This window comes from Gavialis gangeticus, unplaced genomic scaffold (genome assembly GCF_001723915.1).
Source record: "Gavialis gangeticus isolate Ggan-Ray unplaced genomic scaffold, GavGan_comp1, whole genome shotgun sequence".
Taxonomy (NCBI): domain Eukaryota; kingdom Metazoa; phylum Chordata; order Crocodylia; family Gavialidae; genus Gavialis; species Gavialis gangeticus.
The window spans coordinates 4,292,913-4,310,186 of NW_017729002.1; the positions used below are offsets into that span (position 1 = coordinate 4,292,913).

General features: G+C 41.8%; 1 protein-coding gene across 4 annotated transcripts in view; it reads left to right on the forward strand.

Annotated features, from left to right (window-relative positions):
* Positions 1-17,274, forward strand: part of LITAF (lipopolysaccharide induced TNF factor) — a 33,771-nt gene that overhangs the window by 6,161 nt on the left and 10,336 nt on the right. Inside the window, exons 1-2 of one of the 4 annotated variants that reach the window (XM_019507448.1) lie at positions 8,080-8,287; positions 12,275-12,383. The gene's annotated coding sequence lies outside the window, so the exon portion shown is untranslated. Of the gene's footprint in view, positions 1-8,079; positions 8,288-11,130; positions 11,216-11,297; positions 11,452-12,274; positions 12,384-17,274 lie in introns of those variants that run through there. The other 3 variants (XM_019507451.1, XM_019507449.1, XM_019507450.1) reach the window with 3 other exon arrangements.

The window sequence follows — 17,274 nt, forward strand, 5'->3', positions numbered from 1 at the left end:
CCCCCCCCCCCCCCCCCGCCAATAAGTGTGTGCGTGCCGGGGGGGGGAGGGGCTGCTGTGATAAGCCTGCAAAAACGGTGGCAAGACCTGCAATCAGTACGCAAAATTGGGCACCTGCCTGCTGAATTTCGGCAGGTCCTTATCCATACCTTATAGGATTGAGCCTTTATTCTTCTATAAACCTGCACTATTTTAATTAACAACAGTGGGTGTGTGTAGACGAAATGGGGATTTACTTTGCCCAAAATTGAAGCGGTGGATTTTTAAAAACACCACTTCAATTTAGGGTGAAATAAACCCCCATTTCATGTACAACTATGTCTTACCTGCCTCTCTGGCAGCAGGGAGGGGACGGCAAGCTGCTGGCAGGCGGAGTGGTCCGTGGGCTGCAGGGGCAGGGGGAGGTGGTGGTGCTTCCCTCTACGGCAGCGGTGGCCCCCCTCCAGGAGGCACCCGACTCAGGCGGTCCCGGGGGTCAGTGCAGCTGCAGAGGGAAGGACCAAGTTTCCGTGCAGCCCATGCAGGCAGGCACTGATGTGTGCAAACACCAATGCCATTGAAGTGGTGCAAAAGCATTTAATCCGCTTTAAAGTGTTGTGCACGCATGCCCAATAGCAACAGCCTGAAAAGGATTCTGTTTAACTGTAAATAGTTGACAAGTTATGGAAAGCCTTATTGTTCAGAACATGAAAAACTTGATCTGCACAAGTGTTTATTAGTTGGTTGCTCTTCTACTGAAAAATTTTGGGTGCCCTGACAAACCAGTATATATAGTGGTATACTCCTGGTGTCAGAAGGAAAGACTAGTTTATATCTGTGTTTTTCCAAGTGTCACTAATGACACTGATGACATCCAGATACTTCTGTGCTGCACTGTGGGGAGGACCATGTGCATGTTCTGGTGACTAGCACAGGACTCACTAGTGAACAAGAGCCTGAATAGTTAAAACCAGAACAGAGAAGGGCCGGTCAGACACTGAGAGGCCAAGAGGAGGGGGCAAACATTCCCCCCCACCCTGATGGATTTGAGATTCACTTCATATTAGGAAAATACTTTGCGGTTTTTTTTAGAACATTCTCTTGATTCTTTTCCCCACCAAGTATACAGGTGAATTTTATTTCTTCTTCTTTTTCACTCCAAGCAGTGCCTGCCCTAGTTCTGATAAAAGATCTAGGTTTCCCTCACTTTATGAGGCTTCTGTTGTGCAAATTTGCTCTTATGCGATGATCCTTTTTATACCAAAAATTTGTTACATGAGAGGTAAATTCATTCTTATGTGATTGGTGTGGTGCAAATGCTCAGTCGGTTGCCATGTGCAGTGCATCGTGTGAGTGACACACACCAAAATATAGTCTCCTGCGTGGATCTGTGCTCCTTGCTCATCTGCCTCACGTGTTTCTGTAGTTGCCGTCCCCATTGTAATAGTGCCCTGTGCTTGTGTGCACTGTCTGCTGTTGGTGAGTACCAAAATCGTCTTGTAAAAGTGGTAGAAATGGGTCTGGGGGTCAGTACAGTCGAGGTCTTGGAACATATCCCTGTTTGTTACATTGTAAAGTGGGTTCCCTTTAGGCAAATTCAAGTTATATGCTGTGTTCCAGGAATGCATGTACAGCATAAAGCGAGGGAAACCTGTATCTGCACCAACATTTAGACTGCTCATGCACTGATTGAATTTGTCATCTAAAAGCAGAAGGTATATTAACAAGACGCTGTTGCAAATGACTGGTGACAGCTAGGATTTTTGTCTTTTGTAACTGTATTTGTACGCTATACTGTGCAGTGCCAGTATCTTCATAGTCCTGTTATGGGAACTTCTGCATTATCTGTAAAAAGCAGATAGCTTAAAAGCTTTAATAATATCTATTATTACAGAAACGTGACCTGAAAAAGATCATTTTTCTTTAAAACTAAGTGAGATGTGCATTTTCTGTAGTGTCAGAAAATGCCACAAAGCCTTCAGAGAACTATACACGCATAAAGAGAACTGCTTTATCCGCTGTCTCCTTGTCTTGAGGAAATGTGGCAACCATTATAACAGAGCCAGTGACTTAAAGCTATTTAGGGATAAGGCGTGAAAAATATAAGGTTCAGTAAAAGCAATGAGATGACATACATAGGCTGACTCCGATTGCTCAAGTTGAGACAATATTTTTAACCAGTCACTATTTTGAAATTCGTTAATGGATGACAACTCATTCGCCGAGACAAACCAATTACAGTAAGTTGTGTGGGTAAGAACAGTCACTTCTAGGTCTCTTTAACAAGCTTAATATAATATTTTGTTTCTGGAGCTGAGTTTTACACAACAAAAGACTACATAATGCTTTCTTTCAGTGCTCTGAATAGTGGACACACTGTCGTCTTGAACTTCTCTACGTAGAGTTATTTATCTGTTTTCTTCATGAGTAACTCTGGCAGATTTTTTTTGGCTTGTTCCTTTTGTCCAAGATGGCATCAGTTTTGGTACTGCTAAAAGAATGTAATACATATTCCCATGTAATGAAAAGCTGTAGTACTTGCAAAAGTTCAAGAGAGTGAAAAGTAATATAACCATCCTTGTATAATGGTGTTGTGGATGCTGGACTATTCTCACTGTCTCAAATACTACTGCTCTTCTTTATAAAAATAGCAGTGGTTGAAGAGGTTGATACACGTATGTGCCTCTTTATTTCACTCATTAGATCAACTTTTTTTTCCTTTGAAAAGAGCAGTCCATGAACATTTGTGGATTGCTGGTGTTCAAGTCCTCCATCTCCACTTCAAGAAGGATACAATTGCAGACCCATTTAAGCTAATTCTCTTGTGGGCAGTTGGGAATTGTTTATGTACCAATATCCTCGTAACTGTTAGTAAAAAACAGAATTACTGAAAATGCATTGAATCATCTCTACCCTTTTTTGTTTCTCTTCCCAATTGTCATTTTTTTCCATTTGTATTAGGAGTTCTTTGTCTTCAGCAAGCTGGGGGTGCTACTAGAAACAAATACTGCTCTTAAACTGTACCCACCGCTGTATTTGGAGTCTTCCGACTAACCATATCTGAGGATGACACCTGTGTTTTTCTTAGAAATGATACAACTGTAAATTCCTAGCAGGACTAAATGCAAAACTGCTTCTTTTAACAAGTCTCTCTCTCATTTCTTCTTATTCAAATGAGATGATTGATTGACTAGTGCCAGATATAGTGTTTTTCCAATGCAGCAGTTTGACATGTTACATATATAGGAGGAAAAATTCTTCACTGTCTGAGCCCCTAAGGCCTGGAATAGACTCCTTCCAGAAGTGGTGCAGGCACCTACTCTGGCCTCTTTCAAGAAATGTTTGGATGCTTACCTTGCTGGGATATTTGACCCTAGCTGACTTCCTGCCCCTAGGGTTGGGGGCTGGACTTGATGATCTTCAAGGTCCCTTCCAGTCCTAATGTCTATGAAATCTATAATCTAGTTCAGGGAGCAAGTTTATGTGACTGTTGGAGGAAGTAAACATTTATTTTACTGAGCTCCTGGTTGAAATGCTGTTAAGCAGTCAAGTAATCTAAAATGTTTTAGAGACTCTTCATATTCTTGGAAATGAGTAGAGATCCATAACTGTCAGATAATAATTGTCATACAAAGTTGACATACTTTATGTTATTTGGTTCTGCTTTGAACAGGGGGTTGGATTGGATGACTTCCTGAGGTCCCTTTCAACCCTAATTTTGTAATACTCTATGATTCTAGAAATCTTGCATTTCCTGAAAGGAGATCTATCTTGAGAAATGTGTGTAGAAATAAGGAGAGGGGGAAAATTATAGAAAAATTGTAAAACCTTCTTGGAAACAACAGAAGTTTGAAGAAAGCAAACAACTCATTTTAAAAATATATATATTTGAAACCTAAGACTCTTTTATAAAAATTAGCCCAACTTCAAGAGCCCTTTGCTAGAATAATTAGAATAAATTTATTGGAGTTGTGCTGAAATAGTCAATGTCTAGGGCAACAGGCCAGACTTTTTGGCAGGCATACCACATTGGCCCTATAGCCTCTTTGAGCACCACTCAGATCCCCTTCCCCTGCCTGATCTGCCACTCTACTTTCTGCTCCTGTGTTCCCTGCCTGGCAGATCTGCTGCTCTGTTCTGTGCTCCCTTCCCTATCAGCTGCATGTCACACATCAAAGCTGTGATAGAACTCCATTTCCAGCCTCCTCCTGTGTTTTTTTTTTTCTTTCCTTTTTCTTTGTCCTCTCACATGTCTGTCAACCTGATTGCCTTGGGTTACTGAGTACTGACTGACTTCAGGGAAGAGGGTGTGGATTTAACCTCTATTGTTTGGAGCTGTGACCTCATGACCTAGGAGCAGGGGCTTAAGCCCATGTCACTCCTGTAGGTAATTGTGATGTTTTTCAAATTGATTGGCCAACATCAAATGACACCTGTGCCTGACTGGGTATAGGTGGTGAGGTCAGAAGGGCTATTTAAAAGGGTCCCCTCTAGGAAGAAGGAGTTTGGACATTTTAGAACTCACCCACACAGAAGCATGGACCTTCATAGCCCTCTCTCTTGTACACGGGATGCAGAAGTGAGTAACTTATCAGAAACTTGACTAGGAACTTAGATTAATGTATGTGTCAAAGGGCTACCAAGCCTCTCTGTTTGCTCAGGGTTATTCTTTTGCTCCTTCTCAGACTTGTACCTCTTCCCATGCCTATCCTGTCTACCATAACGAGATCCGATATAGCCAGCCTGGTTATACGTGCTTGAGAGGGATTAGGCAGGCCTTCTTGCTCCCTTTACTCGGCTGACTAAGGGAGGCTACTTTCCATGCTTCAGGCTATAAGATGCACCCAGATATATCCTGCTGGGGTTAAGCAACCCTAAGGTCTAGAGGGTCTGTGTATCCTGGGTGGCATAGGGCACAGACAAAGACCTGAGTCCGAGCAGTGGCAGCGTTTACCCCAGGCTTGTGGGTGTGCTCCAGGAAGGGGAGCGGCCAAAAGTTGGGCAGCGTGTGCTGCCACCACATGCACCACTCTGTGGTTTTGGGAGGGGGGAGGGGTTGGCCTGGGCTTCCCGAGGTCACTCTACTCCCCCCTCGCCCCCGGCTGTAAAGAAACCCCCCATATACCACACATCTGCGCTAGTCTGGATGCCCCCTAGGCGTGCAAACACCTATACATGATTCACATAATAAACTCAGAAATTTCAAAGAGGAAATCCGTATTGTCAAAAACATTCTGACGTGTTGTGGTCTTGTTTGAGACCACATTTAAAAATATATTTCCAGTCGTACTATTTTTTTTTACACACTATAATAAGTAATTTAGGTTTATAATATGGGATTCCACTAAATTCAGAAACATTGTTGAGGGCTGTCTTGAATCTAAAAAGGTTCAGAAGTACTGCTCCAGTTGGTGCTATTTTGTTGTTTCTCTCAAAAAATCTCCTGGGAAGTCACCTGTCCTGGCTTGCAAGTAAAGTAAGTCTTAGTTTTTGCTCTCTGCATTTTTTCGATAGTTAGGAATTTAAAATGTAGGACTTGACACTGTCCTGTCTGCCTTACACAGACACCTCTCAGCATCAGCTAGCATACCACATGCTGGCTATGGTCCCTGCTGTGGGACATGGGAGGGAAGGAGAGAGGGAATTCTTGCTTGAGCAGTAAGGGGGTTGAGGTAGGGGGAAGCCAGGCAGACCCTGCTGTGCTTGCCATCTCTGCTGGAGCTCCAGCCAGGGAGCAGAGGAGTGGAGCCCCAGAAAGCCCTGCCCAGGGCTGCAAAGCATCTGGCATGCTGGGGGACTCTGGTTTAAGCTAAACCAGGAAGGGGTCTGGGACAGACATTGCATAAACTGGTTTGACCCAAATCAGTTAAGTCTGATACTACATTCAACCAGATTTATCTCAAATTGGTTTCAGCCATTTTCAGACTAGTTTATGTGCACTGCATATCTGTTCTGCATAAACCAGTTTCTGATCACTTAAACTGGTTTGTGTGTGTGGCAGGGGACTGTTGGTGCCTGCCACTTTAAGGGCTGGAGCAGGCAGCAGCCGAGTGTTTTGAGTACAGCAGCAATTTTGAGAACTAGGTGTATAAAAGCTGTAGTCTGCTGCTGCCAGCCCAAGGGGAAATAATGCCTGGCTTAGCTATAGAAGGAACATGTGGAGATAAGGGCAAGAGCTTATGGGGATGGCTAGGAGGTTCTTGGTCCTAGGCATGACCTAAAACTGCACCTTGCTGGGGGTGGGTGGCCTGGTGGGGCTCCTCATGGTGTGGGAGCCCCCAGGACATGCCAGGACAGTTACCACCCCAGCAAAAGGTGGGTTAGGGCACCTTAATAGCCACAGCTCCCACAACCAGCTGGGTAACTCCATAGTAAGGCCCAAGAAAGTGGACCCATGTAAGACAGTATGGGGTAGTTGCTCAGAAGCCTGACTTTAGGCACCCTCAACCGGTCAGTGCTGAGGTGAGGACCAGAAGGGTCAAAAGGGACAGTAAAGGGACAGTGGCCACCGTGAGGGCCACCTAGAGCTGAGGGCCTGGGGTTCCGACTGGCCTTGGAGGTGAGGCCAGGGCCTGTGTGGCCAAAGGTCCTAGGGGAGGGCACACCGGAGAAGGGGAAGACTGCAGGGAGCTAGGCAGTCCTGAATGAGGGCAGAGTAGGCTGCCTGATAGGAGGGATCTGGCTGGGGTCCAGACCTGGAGTGTTATGGAGCCCAGTGTGGGGCTGGAGACATTAAGAACTGAGATGCCATCTGCGAGGCATGGGCTGCAGTGTAGGGAAGGTTTGGAGCTTCAGATAGCGCCACCTGGCATCGGGGAGCAAAAATGGGCAGCCTCCTGCCTAATTAACACCATAATCAAGTATCATCCAGGTGTGGCAGACTAGAGAGGCAGGCAGTTAGCCCAGAAACAGGTGTGTGGGCCAACTTCTGACTGGCACTGGGAAGGCCCCTTGTTACAACATGTAATGTCTGTCCCTAGCCCAGATGCTTGCCTAACAAGATCTGGACAGGAGGTCCACAGATGAAGAGGGTGACCTATGCAAGTATGTGATCATGAGGACAAGGCACCATTGGCTACTGGGGAAGAAGTACTGTAAGGAACAAGTTTGCTGCACTGGAAAACTGAGAAGCAACTGGTAGAAACAGAAGATAAAAACTGTTCTCTTAAGAGGAGGAAGAGATGATGGAAATAGCCGGAGACTGGAGCTTAAGAAGATATAAGGATAATGTGCAGGTGATCATACAAAAGAACACAAAGAGGGCCAAAAGGAGAATGACTTGTGATTCATGCCAAAACCAGTAAGGGAGTTCCCTCTTGGGAACTTCTGTTGAAGAATTACCAGGCTTGTCACCAGAGCAGGACCAGAAATTAGCAGGCTCTGCTACTTGCTAGAAGTAAAGATACTGAGACTTGGACCTGAAGCTTAAAGGAATCTCGATAAGATGAGAAAAGAATCCTTTGTGCTTCATGTTAGGACAGTGGCATCACATGGCAAGATTCTCGCTGGAACAGGAAAAGCCAGGCAACAGAGTTGAAGAAAGAGCAGAATTCTTCTAGTCTCTGGGGAAAGGAAAGTGAAGACATGACATGATGATGATGATCAACAGAACTCAAGAATTGGTGCCACGTGGAAGGTTTTCAGATACTCAGCCGTTAGGATGCAATCATGGGAAAAAGAGTGTACCCTAGTTATTCTCAACCAGGGTGTTGCATCACCCTGGGGTGCCTTGAGAACCTTTAGTTGTTCCACATGGTGCTGTGTAATGTTAACTATTAAGTGTGCACGCTTGATTTGCAAGAGAAACCCAAAGATCTCCGATGGGAATCTATAGTGTTTAAAATATTCTGCCCTGTTGTTGTCTGAGTTCTTTGCAAAAAAAACTTGCCAGGTTTTTTGATTACAGAAAAATAATAGACAAAAACTAAGAGCTGGCACTTTTGGGCATTCAATAAATAATAATTGGTACAAGTGACTGCAGTAGGGTTTGGATTCTATTGTTAGGCCAGTTTTGTACCAGGACAACTCGCTGACTACAACAGTTACACAGCAGTGTAGGTGAAAAAAGAATCCAGCCCTCAGAAGCTGAACAGGATGTGCTCCGTTTTCAAGCTTGTTTTGCCTTGCATCTTTGAATTTGCATTTCCTACCTCTGATTTGTTAAGAAATTACTTCCCACTAGTTACAGTTCCTGTGGGGAAATTCTAAATGAGTTATTTCTGACTCACCTACTATGCCTTTTGTTTCCTTCTAGTAAAGTTGTCTGGTCACGGAACCTGCTTCCTTCCACTGAGTGCACTCTGCCCAGGTGTGTGTAGTTCATTCATTACACCAGTATTTCCAGTGCTGTTCCTGGATTAAAAAATAAAATTGCAGCTGACTTTTTTTCCCCACCCCCAACACTTCCTGTGGAACAGAAGTGCAGTGGACTAAATTTTATCTTTTACATTAAGAGGTATTACTAGCTTGTATGATACAGCACAAGAGGGGAATTGCAGAGCTTGTCTGTATGTGGTTTCTCTCTCTTTTAAATACAGTGAATTTAAGCATGAGTCATGAAACTTAAAACATACAACCCCCCTCTGTTTTGAAACCTAATGACAAAAAGATCCTGGTATTTACGCACACACTCACTCCCCTAAGTTGCATTTCCTTCCTTTTTGATTTTTCCTCCGCATCTCATTCTTTCTGCGTAATCAGATGTGGCTATTAATAAAAGCTGGAAACCTATCCTTGCTGTTCTTATCTGGCATCTTGTTTGCTGAGATTCTCTGAAGAGTCAGTAAAAATAAAACTAACATAAAAAAACAAGCTAGCATAATGTAGCTCTGACAAACCTGCATTAGGCAACAGTCACTACAGTTACAGAGCTAAACATTAACATTGGTGCTCCATCCTAAGCCACCTTGTATGACCTTTAAAAAAAACAAAAAACGCTATTCCTCACCAAAATGTATAGATACAATGAAGGAGTTTTAGAACAACTATTTTTGACAGGCTTTATTCTGAAAAGTAGCTGATGATGGACACAAACCTTATCTATATATTTTTACTGCACTAGTTTTAAAATGTGATTTAAAAAATAAAAGTTAAACCTGTTTGTAATATAGTAAAATTATACTTTACATTTGCTGGGCCAGTTCTGTGCCTGGGCTATTGCTAATTGCTCTTATCAATATTATTACAGCCAGAGTTAAAGTTAATTACATTGCAGTGTCCTTTTAATCCTGATGCCTACTCAAATAAGGCTTTGAGTTTAAAAAAAAATTGGGGGCAAATTAGTTCAGATTGTATACACAAGTGTGGAATAAATAGCTAAATCGAAACATGTTCATACGTGAGAACAAAAAATAAAATAGGCTGTAAACAAATATAGCTAATTAGTTTGCTTCCTAAATGTAATGATGTACAAAAAGTTTTGAAGAAGAAAAGAAATCTGAACGCCTGACCTATAAATAATGGTGAAATTTTTTTTTTTAAACCACAGCGTTAGTTTTAGCAATATGGCTGTATTACTGGTAAGATGGCTAGAGATATTTTAAAAAATATATATGTTGCTATGAACTGATACTTGCAGCCAATTCTTATTTGTTTATATCCTCTTTTTCTAATGTAGCCAATAACTGTGATCATTTTATCTAGATATTAGTTTGTATTGTGGAATCTATGTGTATGTCTACATATTCTCACGTAGTACCGTCAAAGTAGGTATGGAAACATTTCATGAAAGAAAAATAAGAACCAGCCCAATTCATCTGCAATTCTGATAAAGCCAATGACTGCCTTGACCCTTACTTGTTCCTTTGCAATCCAGTATCTTGCCCTACTGCTGTTTTTTGCCTATAGACAATAAAGCAATCCTTACTCTTTTTCTTCTCCCTTTCCTTTTGGGTTCCCCAGTGACACACAATTAAGCCCTGGCTTCACAGACAAAAACAAAAGTGCACTTTTTCAGTTACCTAAGCCAAACATGCTAAAGAAGATCTTTTAAGATGTAGGTTACATCCATGGTAGAAGGTTTCTTTACTAGTTTTTAGCTAATGTGTTAACTAAAACCTGGGAAAATGGTGGTGTGGATGAGGCAGTTCATAGTGTTAACAAGTCAAGATAAATGCTGGCAAAGTCTATGCTTTTCTTGTAGGCCACAAGCCAGTGTTTCAAGACAAACTTGCTTGCAGTACTGTTGTGGTGTAGGGGTAAAGTGTACATTATAACGGGACCCTCTAAACATGGCTTTAAACATGTTTGGGTACTTGTCAACAGATTCTGAACTACTTAAATTATTCATTCGCTTCTATAGTACTTACCTCAAGCTGCTACACCTAGGGACAGCTACCCTTGTCTCCTATGGGATTTGAAAAATCCTTATGGGAATTCAAGCTAGCATCACCTCCCTTCTTTCCCCCCACCCCCCACCAATCAAACACATCCATATGGTTTGTAATGCACAACCTGTGAAAATCATATAGGCCAGGGTGTAGCCCGCGTTTTAGTGACTGTTCCAAAAACATTTCAAGCTTTTACTCGGATAACGATTGAAAAATACTTTTGCCTAGCGGGACATACCCCTGCTGCACCACACTGTGCAGTTGCCTGTCAACTAGCTTATAGCATGAGGTCAGGTTTTGTCTCGAGGCGGTGGGGTTTTTTCATCGGTTCTAAACTTGAGTCCATGAGGGGAGGTATAGGAATCGGGGCTTCATAATAAGTCCTTAGCTAATAAGTTTCCAGGATTATATATCCCTAAAAGGTTTCATAATTTTCTCCTTTAGCAAGACTATTAGTATGTGTAACTAGGAGCCTGTTTAATTCATAGTTGCCGCCAATGCAGGATTTCCTGGCAATCGTGGACAGTTTCACACACAATCAACCTAACCCCCCCATTATATAATATGCTGTCTTTGAAAGTCCCAGTGCTCACCGCAATACAAAGATAACACAACAATCACTGCAGTGATGGATCACGATTGACTTAAGTGAAGGCACCAGTCAGTGAAGTGAACATGTTTCCGTGCCATCCTTTAAGAAGCTAAATACAATACCAATGCCCCTCTGCCAGTCAGTGACCAGGGGCAGAGCCACAGGAAATGCCCGCACAATCAATTCTGTGGCAAGACTTAAGCTGTGAAAATTGCTTTGTCTTGCTGCAAGTTAAGTAGACCCCTGTGTATAACCAGATGTTGCATACTTCTTTGAGACTCTGTCTGTTAAACAGTCAACAGTTTGGAGCAAGGGGGTGAGTGAGAATCTTGTTCATAGCTTTAGGTTTATGCCCCAGGAGCTGGTTTGGAGATACTTGGAAAAGCTGGCTTCATTCAACCAAGTAGACCTCAATGAAGCCATCAGGGTTTGTTTAGGTTCCACAAACAGGTGCAAGATCCACCTGGCCTCGTTATGGTTAGGAAGGTTTCATATGGGTCAGGGTCAGACTCTGAGAGAGCTGTGTCTTGGTGCATCACTCTTTGGACTTGGGTTTGTTGCATAGTTCCTGTATGCTTTATATAACTGTTGTTAATTTGAGCAGTTTTGATTGAAGCAAAGCTGTTTAGTAGGTTTTTTTCCTTCCTTTTCTCTGCTCAGTGAGTTGGTTTTGTGTGGAAGGAGGCAGCGCTGTGGTGGGAGCCTGCCTAGGTGGAAAGTGACCAGAAGGGGTGCTGCTTCTTTTCCCCAAAATAGGCATTGGATAAAAGTCTGTATGGTGAAAAACAGGCAGGATTGCGGGGTAGTGGCAGCCTTCTATAGTCACGATTCACCCTCCAAAATTATAATTAGCAATAGGAAAAGTTGAAATGGGTATTTAAGTTGCCTCATTTACTCCTGGGTGGCACTTGGGTCAACACATTTTCATATCACTGAGTACAGCTGGGTGTAGTGAGTTGATAGCCACTGTCTTGTGCACCATGAGCTGGTGGGGGAGGGGAGCACCTTAGGCAGTCACTGGGGTCCTGAGCACACACTGAGGCTAGACTCTTTGGCCCACTTGTCCTATAAATGCATCCTTTGGTTGAAAGCTAATGAGGTATATAGTCTGCACCAAGAAGCTGCAATCTCTGTCAATTATTTTCTTTGCCTGAATTAGAGGCATGTATTATGAAGTTTACTGAAATGATTAGGGCCTTTCTGTGCATCATTCTTGCATGTAGTCTGCATGCTACTCCTAAAGTCTTTTTGTATATTGTAGTTTTGGATTGTGAAAGCACCAGTAATTTTGCCTAATTTGCAAGTTGTATATGCAAATAGTCTTGTGTCCGTTGCTTTAGCCTTCTGTTTTTAAGCCCTTATTGTCCTCTTTTAGATTGTCTGGTTCTTTTCACCACCATCTTTCCTATCTGAATCTTAAGGAAGGAGTGTCTTGAGAAGACTGGAACCTGCTACCAGCCCAGCACTGTGCCTGTTCCATTAAGGTAACTTCTCTTTGAATTAAATAAGTGGCTCATTTTGTGTATAACGCACACAGTTCCTTATAATGTTGGTAGATACTGAAGTCGTGCCTTCTGAATGGGCACTTAAAATCATACAGCACTTGTAAGATTTGGGGCTTTCCTCAGGCCAACTGGTCAAAATTCCTCCTCCTCCACACAGTTGGGCAGGGGGCTTTCCTTTGTCCTTCAGTTTAGAGAGCTCTGAATGTCAGCGATGGCTGGTGTGAAAAGTTGTGGCTGAAACCTTGCCTGGCTGAATGAGTGGAATCTTAATATCTTTTAAAGTATTTGTAGCATTGCACAGTATAGCGCACAATATTCATTGCATCCAGTGTTACCCTGTTTTGTTCTCGCTGATGAAACCTGCATTTGGAGGAGTGGTAGATGTTTGTTTCTGATAACAGGGAGAGAGTCTTGCTCTGTTTGTTTGAACCTTTTCTTACAGTCTTCTAAATGTTGGTCAATTCCAAAACAAATATGGCTTTGGAATAGTTCGTTTTGCAAATATTGAAAGAGAATGTTCTGACTTCTTGTTCTTCATTCAGGACTATGTTTTTTAGGTAAATTAAAAATGTGACCAAAAAAAACCCAACAGCTTTTTCTCTCTGCTCCCTCTGAAAATAGTATGAGAGGTGTACTTAGAGCATTTTTGTTTGGGAATGTTTTCATCAGTATAAAAGGGGAGTGGGGGTGGAGAAGGGAGACCTCTACTGATGTGTTGTTAGAAAAGGTCTTATAAAGAACACATGATCCCAGCAGACTCTCTCTGCCTGAAGAAGGGTGTTTGCGCCTGAAAGTTTGCAAAGAACAATTTTTTCCAACTTTTTATTTAGTTGGTCTAATAAAAGATATCACATTTACCCAAAGAACCTTGACTGCCTAAGTCAAAGAACTTGTTTTGCCCTACAGCACAAAGTTGGGGTGGTTTGTGATGGTTCTTAGTTTGACTGGGAGTTTCTACCACAGCCTTGGACCCGAAAAAGCTGTTTTTGGAAGGCTTCTGAAAGAGAAATTTTGCAGAACAGCAGTAAGGACTTTCCAAGGATATAGATTGAAGTTGTTTTGTTCCCCATCCTTTTTAGCTAGTGATATCTGAATTTGTTTGCAAATTTTTGTTCACTCAGCTGTTTTTATATTACATTATTATTTCAGCATTGAAACAGTGCAACTCTTAATGGTACCCACACATGCATTATCCTTGGATTTTGGTTCTGTTTTATGGAGAGTTGTGGCCAGCTTTGTAAATTTAGTTCCTAGCTTTTTAAGTTTATTGATTTTAAGGTATTATGATGTATGATCAAATTATAAAGTGGTAGTGTACTTTGTAACACAGCTGGATCCCTGAAGTTTGGGTCAAATAGACCAATTTAATTGTGACCAAGTCTCTGATTTTTCTACCTCAGGTTTCTATGTGTACCTAAAGGTAACAAATTTGTACCATGTACAATAATAGTATACATACATTGTACAATATTACAAGGTTTAATGTTAAAAAATGCTTTTAGATCTTTGCAAAATAAGAATTCAGCCTTTTATCTTGTTGAAGCCTTTATTCATCCTTAGAGAATGAAACAAGCTGTTGATTGACATCCATTATTGGGGAAATAAAACAATGGTGTCTGACCATTGAATTAAATGGATCCACTGAGAGTTTCAGGGAATCTCATTGCACAGTCTCAGTCGGTTGGCTACAGTCAGGGTAACAGGCTGCTGCATTCAATAAGGATCTTGCAGGCTTACAGATATTCATGGCTTTTCAAGAGAACTGGAGCTTGAAAGAATCTGACCAAATATTAGAAATCTCTTGGGATAGTGTTGCACACACAAAATGCCCTCTGAAACTGAGAGCTGGACAATGGGAAAACTTCTGGAATGACCAGCTACTTGGTTTGGGTTCCACCTTAATGCCTACCAGTTTTATAGCACCTAACATTCCTATTTAATGATATAATTAATGTGGAGGGTATTATTTGATGGTACAACACTTACCTTTTGGTTTTTCTTGTAGTGTTTCAGGAACCTTGAAAAATATTATCTTTTTCGCCCCTCCCTTAAACAACACAGGGGTTGTTACTTTATTTCTTCATTTTTTGCCTGGCAGACCTACTGGTTGGACAAGTTCTATCGCACCCACATGACTGTCATGCTCTGTGCATTTCTCCATTGTTAATGCTTACTGATTCACATGGCTTCATTGTAGTAAACAAACTTCTAAGTCTGATGTAATAGATTAGCTCCCAGAAGTGTGTGCCTGCTTCAAAGATATGAGGGGTTTTTTTTATAGTTTCCCTGCAAACATTCATTGTTTGCTACTGTGGAATTCATTTTGCTGAGTTAAGAAATTACTGTATTTTCTCATATACCATATAACCTCAAATAAAATATTCACCTTGTTTTTGAATGAAGGGGGAAAAGTTCTGTCTTTAAAAAGACTGGTAAGTAGCAGTAAGTATTCCAGCTAAGTTTCTGCAACAGGAGCCTCTGCTTGGGCGGGGGGGGAGAGGAAGGAAAGGGTCCATAGGCAGCAGCTAGGGAGCCCCACATACAGCCACTACAGCATTACTTTCCCTCTCCCCCACTACCAGCGACAGAAATTGCTATTATGGTGTTCTGTTCCTTATACTGCACACCCCCAATTTCCAACAGCTGGATTGAGGGGGGGAAGGGAAGGAGTGTGTTGTATGCAAAAAAAAAAAAAATGGTATTTAGGTTGTACCATTTAACTAAAAGGGGTGTTTTGTGTGTGTCTTTAATTTAGTTAAACCAGTATAAAACTGTCCAGTACTTGATTGGGGGGAACCATTAATACAAGCCAAGTTTAAATCAAACTAAAAGTGTCCACTGTGTCCATATTTACTAAATTTAGTTTTAAACCAATTTATATTTGAATATGGATGAGGCAAAAATTTGGATGGATGGGCAGCTTGCATTTACATAGCTGTCTGGTTCGGCTACCGTGCGCAGCAAAAACTGTAGCTGAGCAGAGTGCTTAAGTGATAGTAAACTCTTATTTATTAAGTAGTTCCTTGGTTTGGTTAATATGAAGCTTACGTCTGGTTTTTCTTCTCTCTCATTTTTCTTTCCACTGCTTTCCTAAGGCCAGGTACAGACATTACACTTTTACTGGTATAAGTGAGCAGAAAATGGTCTGTACCTGTAACAGAACAGAAGTTTGGAGTACAAAGACTGGTTTAAAAATGGCAGAACCTGGTCTAAGATTTCCACCCCTGGAATGTGTGTGCTTTTGGCTACCGATCTAAACTACACCACTTACAGAAACATATGCGTAACATAGATTCCGGTTCAGGCTTTTTGAATGTCTGTACCCAGCCTTTGTGTTCATAACTGATCCGTTTTTTCTTCTGTGCTCTATTTAGATAACATGCTTTTCTAAAAGCACAAATGGCTGTTACTAAAATGTCATTCTAGTTCAGCAAATCCTATAGGATTTATATACCCAAATATTTTCACTGGATACAGGTTCTCTCTTGATAAAATGTGTTAGTGTAGATTGATTTAACTTGGTTTCTTTTTTCTGAAGTGTAGTTGAAACAACTTTATGCACTCCCGTTTACCTTCCACCTTGTTTCTCTGATAATCAAGCTTCTCTACCCACTCCTGGATTTTGAAATGTTTAAAGCACGTTTCGTTGTTTCAAGCATTGCTTGCTGTATTAAAAATACTGTTTACTTTGTGATAACATGCTAGCCATTGTTATGTCCTTGAACCTGCATGTTGTGTCTAGGTAATGCTGAGCACTGTTTGAAATGTATGAATACTGGTACTGTCTAGTTTTTTTGTGATAAATTGAGAAAGCGTTGTTGAAATTGCTGCTATAGCTTGAGAGTTCTAAATGTATCTAATCTTAGATTGCGTTAGTGTCAGGTTCCTTACATTATGTTTCAGATAACCAGATGTCAACTGAAATAAGTCAAACTTCAGAGAGACAGAATTTTCTAGCAGCAGTCAGATAGGCAGGTTCAGGATAGTTTTAGGCCTCTGTCTAGCAGCATGCTTTGTAAACAAGGCGAACCTTAATTTGTTTACAAGGCCCAGATGCTGATTTCTGAAAAAAGACATACAAAAATACATTTGTGGTTAAAGGGCAAAATTCTTAACATTTTAATTTCCAGAACTGAACGTCGAGCTTATTTTATCAACATGTACTGGGCAGGCAATTGATTAAAAAAAATACATGGAATTTAACATCCTTTCTTTTCTTTTCAGTCAGTGACAGAATGATGGGTTTGCATGCTTTTTATAATTACCTTAATAGCTCACTGAACTGATTCCACACATCAGTTGAAATCCAAAATGCTTTGTGCTTAGAGCCATTGCTCTCAATTATTTCCAAAAAAATTGCACAAGGAAACTCCTGTTCAGAGCTTTCCAAAAGGTAGCTTTTCAAAATAGCTGAAACTGGTTTGTGATAAACCTGGTTGAATGTAGGATCAGACCAAACTGATTTGGGTCAAACTGCTTAATCCAATGTCTGTCCCAGATCCCCTGCTGGTTTAAGATAAATCGGAGTCATCCAGCTTCCCAGTATGTTCCCTAGCTGGGCAGGGCTCTCTGCTTCACAGTATAGCTGGCCCCTCCCCTTTGTTGCCTCGCTGGACCTCTGCAGGCATCTGCCTGGCTTCTGCTTCCCCTCCCCACTCTCTGCTAAGCAGGCATTCCCCCATCCCTCACAGACTCCTCAGCATTAGCTAGCAGACCACATGCTGGCTACAGTCTGTGCTGTGGGAGATGACAGAGGCAGGCAGGCTTTTTGGAGCTATTCAACAGTTGTCCTTTCTTGGAAAAGCTGCTTAAGAGCTGCTTCCTCCTTCCTTTCCCCCCCACCCCCCACCACTCCCTGCTAAGCAGGATT